Below are 12234 nucleotides of genomic sequence, written 5' to 3'. Positions count from 1 at the left end.
GAAGCAGAGGTCAGGAAGGAGACTATTGTAGCTGTCTTTTTTGATGTGGAGAAGGCGTATGATATGGAAGGAGGGGTTGTTAATCAAGCTTGATATTATGGTGGTTGGAATAAGAACTTACAACTGAATAAAGGATTTCCTGTTTGGAAGGTCTATCCAGGTGAGTGTGGGGAAGTCTCTATCAAGCAGCTACCTGGTGGATAACGGTCCAATGCAGGGGAGCGTGATTAGTCCTCTGTTGTTCTCAATCGTGATCATTGATGTTTACTCTCAGGTCCGGCCGGATATTGGAAGGTCGTTATTTGCAGATGATGGGGCCTAATGGAGGGGAAAAGGGGAAGAAATGTGCCATATATAGTCAGGAAGGTACAGGAAGCAATTGATGAGGTAGAGCGGTGGGGATTCAGGTCTCTGTAGAGAACTCAGACAGTGTTCTTTACCAGGAGTAAGGTAGGAGATGAGGTACGCTTGAGGTTATATGGGAGAAACCTGGGGGACTTCAGGTTCCTTAGGGTATACTTTGACACTAGACTGACCTGGGCAGAACACATTGAGAGAGCGATGGGAAAGTGTAAGAAGGTACTAAATGTGATGGGCTGTCTGGCGGGGAAGGAGTGGGGGGCTGGGCGTTCCTCATTGAGGACCATGTATGTTGCATTGATCTGATCTGTAATGGACTATGGCAGTATTGCTTGGTTCCGCAGCCCCAACCTTATTGGAACGGCTAGATGTCATGCAGAGGCAAGGACTCAGAATATGTAGTGAGGCGTTTCGGCCCTCCCCAGTGGCTGCACTACAGGTGGAGATGGGGGATATGCCATTGCACATTAGGAGACAGCAGCTGGCAAATAATTATTGGGTCAACCTACAGGGACATGGGGTGTCTCATCCTGCGAAAATAATTTTACAGGCATGCTGGGTACATGAGCGAGAACAGAACATGAGCTTTGGGTGGGTGGGTAATACCCTAGTTGATCTAGAAGTGTTGGAGGGACGACGGAAAGATAGGGAGGGTGTTGATCCATCTGATTTGTTTAAGAGACGTCTGGATACTGTGTATCAGGATGTTGTGGCCATTTACACAGATGGTTCAAAAGATCCAAGGACAGGAAGTACTGGGTCAGTATTTGTAGTGCAGGAATGTGGGGTGTCAGTCAGGAACCGTTTTACACATGATCTGACTGTATATACGGCAGAGCTGATGGCCACACTGTTGGCCTTGCAGTGGGTGAAGGAAGCCAGAGAGAGTAGTTATTTGCTCTGATTCATGTGCAGTGTTGATGAGTCTCCAGTCCTTTAGCTCAAGTAGCAGACAAGACTTCCTTTATGATGTGCTACAAACCCATGACAGGATTAGACAGATGGGTACACAGATAAGATTGACTTTGATCCCAGGCCATGTGGGGGTGGAAGGGAACAAGGCAGTTGATATACTGGCTCAACAAGCACTTAGTAGTGGGGATGTGGATGTTGTAGTTTCAATGAGCAAGGCACCTGACGTGATCCATGATGGCGCAGAGATGGCAGGAGCAGTGGAATAGAGATACTAAGGGCAGGCATTTATTTCAAGTACAGAGGAAAGTCGGGGAGGGGAGTACGGCAGGAAGGGACAGAAGAGAGGAGGCTATTTTTACAAAGTTGAGGGTGAGACACAGCCGTTTGAGTAATACTTTAAATGTGTTAGGAAAGCATCCAACAGGAAAGTGTGATTATTGCCAGGGAACAGAGACAGTGGAGCATGTATTGCTACAGTGTGGGCAGTATCAGAGGGAAAGAGAGAGGCTGACATCAAGTATGAGGGAGAAGGGAATGCAGGAAATTAGTTTAAAGAGTACAACGTCATTAAAGATATAGAGCATTAGGTAAAGTCTACAAAACTTAGTCCACTATGTTTATATAACAGATTCTACTATTGGGAACAGAAAACTATATTGAGATCCAATGTTTCATCGATGAGAAGTTGCAGAATGACGGCCAAAATCCATCTCCTTCAATCTTTTCCCACTACCGGCCACTGGGCTTCCTCTCACTACCATATTTAGTAGTGAGTAGAAACACCGAGCGGATCTTACTCATTGTTCTATCTGGCTTTATCATTAGCATGTCATTCCGGGACAGGGAGCTTTAGCTATCATTATTCCAAGTAATAATTTAAGACTGCAAAAATCTATAGGAAAGGTATTGTATAGCTCATACAGTCATCAAGACAGGACTCACAAATTGTATTTATACTGACAAATAAGAAATGCCACATTATCCCTGTCAATAGGCCTAGTTGGAGTTAGCTACAGATTGTAGCTACACCCGATAATGTGATATAACCAAAGATTGTTGTTATCCATTACGGGACGTTACAGGTTTGCCTATACAAAACGCTGCCATAGATTCTTCAACTAAGATTTAAGGTCAGTAATTAGTGACTGCCCTCACCTGGTTGTTTAGGTCTTAATTGAAAGGAAAATCCAAAAACCTGCAGACACTCGGCCCTCCGTGGAATAAGTTTGACACCCGTCCTAGAAGAAAAGTTGGTTCAGTCTTCTTTCCAATAGACACTTGGAGATTAATTCACCTTTCAGCAGGACAATAACTTAAAACACAAAGCCAAATCTACGGAATTGCTTATGAAGAAGTGAATGTTCCTGTGTGGCTGAGTTATAGTTTTGACTTAAATCTACTTGAAAATCTATGGCGAGACCTGAAAATGGTTGTCTAGAAATGATCAACAACTAATTTGACAAAGCTTGAAGAATTATGAAAAGTGTAACGGACAAATGTTGAACAATCCAGGTGTGGCAAGCTCTCAGTGACTTACCCAGAAAGACTCACAGCTGTAATCACTGCTAAAGAGGCTTCTACAAAGTATTGACTCAGGGGTGTGAATGCCTATGTAAATGAGATATTTATTTATTTAATTTTCAATAAATTTGCAAAAATTCACATTGTCATTGTGGGTTATTGTGTATAGATGGGTAAGAAGAAAAAAGTTATACATTTTGAATTCAGGCTGTAACACAACAACATGTGGAATAAGTCAAGGGGTATGAATAATTTCTGAAGGTTACACTATATTTAGACACAAACACTGCCTGAGACACCTTTGCTATTTGTCCCCTTGCTCAATAAATGGTGAAACACTAAATGTGATGGTGTTCTTTGTTTGAATGTACGGTATATACATTAAATGTACATTATGGAAGACATGCCTCACACTCAGTCATATTTGGTAGTCGAATAATGGATTGGCAAGAATTTGATACGGGCAACTTTTAGAAGGTTAGTAGGAAAGTTAGGCTAATCATTTAAACCACCTAAATATATTCACAATCACTGAACATTTAGTATTTTGGAACGCAAACATTCATTTTTCAGCTGCTTTTTCTATAATCCTGAAGACTCTATCATTCTCCAAACCTTATATTCCAATGCATCCAACATTGTGCATGCCAACCATGCTATTGGGCAGCTTCTGACATTTGAGAACTCATCTGGTCTAGAAACTAAAAGGGAAAGGAAACTGGTCATCGTATTGCAGAGCACATTGTATAATTTTTGCTGAGCTGTTTTTAGAGTAGATTGTATTGCAAGGTATGCTATATGTGTAGGATATGCTGTGTTGGCTAATATGCATATGCAGCTGTAGTTTTTAAACCTCCATTCCAGCATACATGACACACACATCTTTCTATCTACATGCTTTTATTTGGTTTTATATACAAAGTATATGATTGAATGTTTCTTTAAGCCTGCTGCAAGTTACTTGAAATGAGACATATGATCATGTTAACAGAGTTACCTCTTCATATGATCAAGACAATTGGTAATACATGCTGCATATTTCAAGTGCACTCAAAAACAGGTATCTTATTTCAGTCTTTGGGAGCTCATCACACATGATACAGAAACAAGCTCCAGTTTTCATTTGAGGCTGTGTTTAGATCCTATATAGAAGCAGGCCATTAGCTTCCTTCACCACCAGGGGTATGTATGGGAGTTCTGATTGGTTCCGAGTTTAGCAGTTCTGCAAATTTGCCTGAGCACACGGTGTTGAAATATGATCCAAATCAAATTGTATTTGTCACATGCGCCGAATACAACAGGTGTAGACCTTACCATAAAATGCTTACTTATAAGCCCTTAAACAACAATGCAGTTTTAAGAAAGTAGAGTTAAGAAAACATTTACTAAATAAATGAAAGTTTTAAAAAAAACAATCAAATAACAATAATGAGGCTATATACAGGGAGTACCGGTACCGAGTCCATGTGCGGGGGTACAGGTTAGTCGATGTAATTTGTCCGGGTGACCATTTGATGAATTATTCAGCAGTCTTATGGCTTGGGGGTAGAAGCTGTTAAGGAGCGTTTTGGACCTAGACTTGGCGCTCCGGTACCGCTTGCCGTGTGGTAGCAGAGAGAACAGCCAGTGACTTGGGTGACTGGAGTCTTTGACAATATTTTGGGCCTTCCACCGCCTAGTATATAGGTCGTGGATGGCAGGAAGCTTGGCCCCAGTTATGGCTCATCATTGTTGGTGACCACAGTTGTGTTGCCAGAAAACTTAATGGCGGTGTTAGAGTCATGCTTGGCCACGCAGTCGTGGGTGAACGGGGAGTACAGGAGGAGACTAAGCACGCACCCCTGAGGGGCCCCCGTGTTGAGGATCAGCGTGGCAGATGTGTTGTTGCCTACCCTTACTACCCGGGGTCAGCCCATCAGGAAGTCCATGATCCAGTTGCAGAGGGAGGTGTTTAGTCCCAGGTTCCTTAGCTTAGTGATGAGCTTTGTGGGCAGTATGGTGGTGAACGTTGAGCGGTAGTCAATGAACAGCATTCTCACATAGGTGTTCCTTTTGTCCGGGTGAGAAAGGGCATTGTGGAGTGCGATTGAGCTATCATCATCTGTGGATCTGTTTGGGCGGTAGGCGAATTGGAGTGGGTCTAGGGTTTCCGGGATGATGCTGTTGATGTGATGACCAGTGTTTCAAAACACTTCATGGCTACCGACGTGAGTTGTACGGGGCATTAGTCATTTAGGGAGGTTACCTTTGCTTTCCTGGGCACAGGGACTATGGTGGTCTGCTTGAAACATGTAGGTATTACTGACTCGGTCAAGGAGAGGTTGAAAATGTCAGTGAAGACACTTGCCAATTGGTCCGCGCATGCTCTGAGTACACATCCTGGTAATTCATCCGGCCCCGTGGCCTTGTGAATGTTGACCTGTTTAAAGGTCTTGCGCACATCGGCTACGGAGAGTGTGATCACACAGTCGTCCGGAACAGCTGGTGCTCTCGTGCATGCTTCAGTGTTGCTTGCCGCGAATTGAGCATTAAAGGAATTTAGCCCGTCTGGTAGGCTCGCGTCACTGGGCAGCTTGTGGCTGGGTTTCCCTTTGTAGTCCATAATAGTTTGCATGCCCTGCCACATCCGACGAGTGTCAGAGTCGGTGTAGTAGGATTCAATCTTAGTCCAATATTGATGCTTTGCCTGTTTGATGGTTCGTCTGAGGGCATAGTGAGATTTCTTATAAGCGTCCGGATTAGTGTCCCACTCTTTGAAAGCGGCAGCTCTAGCCTTTAGCTCGGTGTGGATGTTGCCTGTAAAGTAAAGGTGGTCAAGAGTCTGTTTGCAGATGTGACATGCTGGTAGAAATTATTATATATTTATTTATTTAACAAGGCAAGTCAGTTAAGAAAAAAATCTTATTTACAATGACAGCCTAGGAACAGTGTGTTAACTGCCTTGTTCAGGGGCAGAACGATCGATTTTTTTACCTTGTCAGCTTGGGGATTCAATCTAGCAATCTTTCGGTTACAGGCTCAACGCTCTAACCACTAGGCTACCTGCCACCCACGAGGAAATGAGGTAAAACTAATTTAAGTTTGCCTGCATTAAAGTCGGCCACTAGGAGCGCCACTTCTGGATGAGCATTTTTCTTGTTTGCTTATGGCCTTATACAGCTCGTTGAGTGCGGTCTTAGTGCCAGCATTGGTTTGTGGTGGTAAATAGACAGCTATGAAAAATATAGATGAAAACTCTCTTGGTAGATAGTGTGGTCAACAGCTTATCATGAGCTACTCTACCTCAGACATCGCGCACCAGCTGTTATTGACAAATAGACTTACCGGACGTAGCTGTTCTGTCCTGCCGATGCATGGAAAACTCAGTCAACTGTATATTATCCGTGTCATCGTTCAGCCACGACTCAGTGGAACATAAGATATTACAGTTTTTAATGTCCCGTTGGTAGCATAGTCTCAAACGGATCTCATCCATTTTATTCTCCAGTGATTGCACATTGGCCAATAAAAAGGATGGTAGAGGCGGGTTACCCACTCGCCGACGAATTCTCACAAGGCACCCTGATCTGTGCCCCCTGTATTTCCTTATTTTCTTCATGCGAAGGACAAGGATTATATCCTTCGCGTCAGACTTATTAAAGAAAAAATATTTGTGCAGTTTGAGGTGAGTAATCGCTGTTCTGATATCCAGAAGCTCTTTACGGTCATAAGAGACGGTAGCATCAACATTATGTACAAAATAAGTTACAAACAATGCAAAAAAACACACAAAATAGCACAATTGGTTAGGAGTCATTCCCTCCAGCAGCCATCCTCTCCGGTGCCATTCTATTATGGGATTATAATAACAGAACTACGTGAGTTTGTATTTTCAATTTCGTGATCGCAGTTTGAGTTTTGTGGTTGCAAGTATGATTTGCAAATGTGTAATTTAATTTTGCAAGCTTGTATCATGATTAACAACGGATTAACAACGGCGCCAAACTGTAACTTAACATTTGAATACATTCAATACGATTTTCAAGTATAATAAGTCCATTTACGAGTCCATTTATGGGGAAAAAAGATCAGAATTGAGCTGCCTGTCTAAATGCAGCCAGGGACAAGTGAATACAAGTCAGTTCTTGTGTTCGTAGCAGTTTCCATGAATTTGAGTGGTTACATACACTACATGTTAAATGGCTATTAGACAGCGATAAGGAAACTTGCTGTAATCAAAGGGAAGGTACCACAGAAGGCCCCAGTATTCAGGCAGGCAGCTTGAAGCAGATGTGTATCACCATCCAGGCCCTTGTCACAGCATAGCATAGCCTGATAGGGAGATGACAATAAATACATTGTGTACGTTTCATCACCAAAGCCGTGTTAGTATTTACTGCACGTTGCTGAACAATCCAGCCATTTTGTTAGTGTGATTGATAAAAATTGGCAATTCAATTACAATATTCAGTTCATAAGCATTGACTGTAATACCTTTAGGGTCCTTTGGAGGTCTGGCAGCATGCTACTTTCTAGTGATCTTTGCAGTGGAATTGGGAGGGGCATTTTACAGTCACCAATTAATCAATAAACAGGCAGTGGAATGAAGTATTTTGACAAGTGTTCAAAAGTCAGTAACATGTCTTTAAAATATAGCTTAAATTATATGTATATTTTTTTCTCTAGAAACCAGGCTAACATTAGCTACACTGCAGTGATTATGGTGGGAGTTAGTTGGCTAGCTTTCCCCCAGAAGTTTCAATTTACCCATCTAGCTAGCTAATGGCATTTATAATCAACTTCATCAATCAGATGGTTAACTAACTAGCAAATATATTTGTTTTCCCCTCGCGTCTAAAGCTCCCTGATAAAGATAGCCAGTTGATAGTAAAGCTAGGATGAATCTCAGAGGCCAGCTAGCTAACGCAAAGCAGCTGTCAATGCTATTGCGTCCCGAGTGGCGAAGTTACTGCATCTCAGTGCAAGAGGTGTCACTGCAGTCCCTGGTTCGAATCCAGGCTGCATCACATCTGGCCGTGATTGGGAGTCCCATATGGAATATACACTGCTCAAAAAAATAAAGGGAACACTTAAACAACACAATGTAACTCCAAGTCAATCACACTTCTGTGAAATCAAACTGTCCACTTAGGAAGCAAAACTGATTGACAATAAATTTCACATGCTGTTGTGCAAATGGAATAGACAACAGGTGGAAATTATAGGCAATTAGCAAGACACCCCCAATAAAGGAGTGGTTCTGTAGGTGGGGACCAAAGACCACTTCTCAGCTCCTATGCTTCCTGGCTGATGTTTTGGTCACTTTTGAATGCTGGCGGTGCTTTCACTCTAGTGGTAGCATGAGACGGAGTCTACAACCCACACAAGAGGCTCAGGTAGTGCAGCTCATCCAGGATAGCACATCAATGCGAGCTGTGGCAAGACGGTTTGCTGTGTCTGTCAGCATACTGTCCAGAGCATGGAGGCGCTACCAGGAGACAGGCCAGTACATCAGGAGATGTGGAGGAGGCCGTAGGAGGGCAACAACCCAGCAGCAGGACCGCTACCTCCGCCTTTGTGCAAGGAGGAGCAGGAGGAGCACTGCCAGAGCCCTGCAAAATGACCTCCAGCAGGCCACAAATGTGCATGTGTCTGCTCAAACGGTCAGAAACAGACTCCATTAGGGTGGTATGAGGGCCCGACGTCCACAGGTGGGGGTTGTGCTTACAGCCCAACACCGTGCAGGACGTTTGGCATTTGCCAGAGAACCCCAAGATTGGCAAATTCGCCACTGGCGCCCTGTGCTCTTCACAGATGAAAGCAGGTTCACACTGAGCACGTGACAGACGTGACAGAGTCTGGAGATGCCATGGAGAACGTTTTGCTGCCTGCAACATCCTCCAGCATGACCGGTTTGGCGGTGGGTCAGTCATGGTGTGGGGTGGCATTTCTTTGGGGGGCCGCACAGCCCTCCATGTGCTCGCCAGAGGTAGCCTGACTGCCATTAGGTACCGAGATGAGATCCTCAGACCCCTTGTGAGACCATATGCTGGTGCGGTTGGCCCTGGGTTCCTCCTAATGCAAGACAATGCTAGACCTCATGTGGCTGGAGTGTGTCAGCAGTTCCTGCAAGAGGAAGGCATTGATGCTATGGACTGGCCCGCCCGTTCCACAGACCTGAATCCAATTGAGCACATCTGGGACATCATGTCTCACTCCATCCACCAACGCCACGTTGCACCACAGACTGTCCAGGAGTTGGCGGATGATTTAGTCCAGGTCTGGGAGGAGATCCCTCAGGAGACCATCCGCCACCTCATCAGGAGCATGTCCAGGCGTTGTAGGGAGGTCATACAGGCACGTGGAGGCCACACACACTACTGAGCCTCATTTTGACTTGTTTTAAGGACATTACATCAAAGTTGGATCAGCCTGTAGTGTGGTTTTCCACTTTAATTTTGAGTGTGACTCCAAATCCAAACCTCCATGGGTTGATAAATTGGATTTCCATTGATTATTTTTGTGTAATTTTGTTGTCAGCACAAAAGTATTTAATAAGATTATTTCATTCATTCAGATCTAGGATGTGTTATTTTAGTGTTCCCTTTATTTTTTGGAGCAGTATATTTTGATTTGCTTAACACTTTTTTGGTTACTACGATTCCATATGTGTTATTTCGTAGTTTTCATGTCATCACTATTATTCTACAATGTAGAAAACAGTAAAAATAAAGAAAAACCCTTGAACACTATGTGTTCTAAAACTTTTGACTGCTAGTGTATATATATATCCATTGAGTCTTGAAGAATGTAACTTATAAATGCCTGTTTCGTCTGTGGATTTGCCCTTTAAACAGCTGCATATTATCAAGATATCAAAGTGTCACCAACAAAAAGGTAAACAATAGGCCTATAGAAAATGCAACATATGGCATTCATTTTTCACATGAACAGTGAGGGAAAAAAGAATTTGATCCCCTGCTGATTTTGTACGTTTGCCCACTGACAAAGAAATGATCAGTCTATAATTGTAATGGTAGGTTCATTTGAACAGTGAGAGACAGAATAACAACAACAAAAAAACAGAAAAACGCATGTCAAAAATGTTATGAATTGATTTGGATTTTAATGAGGGAAATAAGTATTTGACCCCTCTGCAAAACATGACTTAGTACTTGGTGGCAAAACCCTTGTTGGACAATCACAGAGGTCAGACGTTTCTTGTAGTTGGCCACCAGGTTTGCACACATCTCAGGAGGGATTTTGTCCCACTCCTCTTTGCAGATCTTCTCCAAGTCATTAAGGTTTCGAGGCTGACGTTTGGCAACTCGAACCTTCAGCTCCCTCCACAGATTTTCTATGGGATTAAGGTCTGGAGACTGGCTAGGCCACTACAGGACCTTAATGTGCTTCTACTTGAGCCACTCCTTTGTTGCCTTGGCCGTGTGTTTTGGGTCCTTGTCATGCTGGAATACCCATCCACGACCCATTTTCAATGCCCTGGCTGAGGGAAGGAGGTTCTCACCCAAGATTTGACGGTACATGGCCCCGTCCATCGTCCCTTTGATGCGGTGAAGTTGTCCTGTCCCCTTAGCAGAAAAACACCCCCAAAGCATAATGTTTCCACTTCCATGTTTGAAGGTGGGGATGGTGTTCTTGGGGTCATAGGCAGCATTCCTCCTCCTTCAAACACGGCGAGTTGAGTTGATGCCAAAGAGCTCCATTTTGGTCTCATCTGACAACAACACTTTCACCCAGTTGTCCTCTGAATCATTCAGATGTTCATTGGCAAACTTCAGACGGGCATGTATATGTGCTTCCTTGAGCAGGGGGACCTTGCGGGCGCTGCAGTATTTCAGTCCTTCACGGCGTAGTGTGTTACCAATTGTTATCTTGGTGACTATGGTCCCAGCTGCCTTGAGATCATTGACAAGATCCTCCCGTGTAGTTCTGGGCTGATTCCTCACCGTTCTCATAATCATTGCAACTCCACGAGGTGAGATCTTGCATGGAGCCCCAGGCCGAGGGAGATTGACAGTTCTTTTGTGTTTCTTCCATTTGCGAATAATCGCACCAACTGTTGTCACCTTCTCACCAAGCTGATTGGTGATTGTCTTGTAGCCCATTCCAGCCTTTTGTAGGTCTACAATCTTGTCCCTGACATCCTTGGAGAGATCTTTGGTCTTGGCCATGGTGGAGAGTTTGGAATCTGATTGATTGGTTGCTTCTATGGACAGGTGTCTTTTATACAGGTAACAAACTGAGATTAGGAGCACTCCCTTTAAGAGTGTGCTCCTAATCTCAGCTCGTTACCTGTATAAAAGACACCTGGGAGCCAGAAATCTTTCTGATTGAGAGGGGGTCAAATACTTATTTCCCTCATTAAAATGCAAATCAATTTATAACATTTTTGACATTAATTTTTCAGGATTTTTTTGTTGTTATTCTGTCTCTCACTGTTCAAATAAACCTACCATTAAAATGATAGACTGATCATTTCTTTGTCAGTGGGCAAACGTACAAAATCAGCAGGGGATCAAATACTTTTTTCCCTCTGTAAATTGAACTTTTCAGTAGTGCTCAAAGCATGCCATTCCATAAGCACAGCATTTATTTTTAAACTCGAATCAACGAGCCCAATCAGTCCTCCATGACAACAAAACCATAAACTATAGAGTAGGGCTAGCTACTAAGTCCTTAGTTTTGAGGTTATGCTCAGGTAAAACAATTTGGCTAATCTACACTTCCATATTTCCACGTCCTATTCTTGAAGATCAAGGGGTATGAAATGTATTGGAATTCTGATAGACTTTGGTTTTTAATGTAAAGAAAGAATTGAATCATTTTATTATATGTAGTAGAAAGCGATGGGTTGGAAGAAACCTACATAACCAACCCATAAAGTAAAATTTAACACCCATACATGGCCAGCTATGTAAACTTTAACATTGATTTATCCAGCAACAGACGTCGTTCAATTGGTGACATACATTTTTGTCTAAAAGTAACTGAATGTTACGTTACTGAGATTGGATAATCCCAAAGTTACTTTATTGACTACAATTTTGGACAGGTAACTAGTAACTGTAATGGATTACATTTACAAATTAACCAACCCAACCCTGGTTAATTGTTACATGATTAATTTAACCGGGTAACAATTAAACATTGTTATTTATCTAATGAACTAACTGTCATCAGATGAATGAAAGTAAAGTCATGGCATAAACTACAAATTAGTGGCTAATATGTGTACCCTACAATAAAGTGTAACCGAACACATCACTCTGGAGTCAGATGTTAACAGTGTATTGAGGTATCAGTGACAACCATAGAGTGAGTGCATTGGCTTAGCCCACTTGTCAGGGAGAGAGAGAAAAATAGGGGATCGTTTTTTTGAGAAAATTATGATTATAATTCTTTTTTCTTTTCGGGGGGTGAACAATTGTGTGGGTAGTT

This window comes from Salmo salar, chromosome 28, assembly GCF_965601325.2.
Source record: "Salmo salar chromosome 28, fSalSal1, whole genome shotgun sequence".
NCBI classification, from domain to species: domain Eukaryota; kingdom Metazoa; phylum Chordata; class Actinopteri; order Salmoniformes; family Salmonidae; genus Salmo; species Salmo salar.
This window is presented reverse-complemented; position numbering follows the sequence as displayed.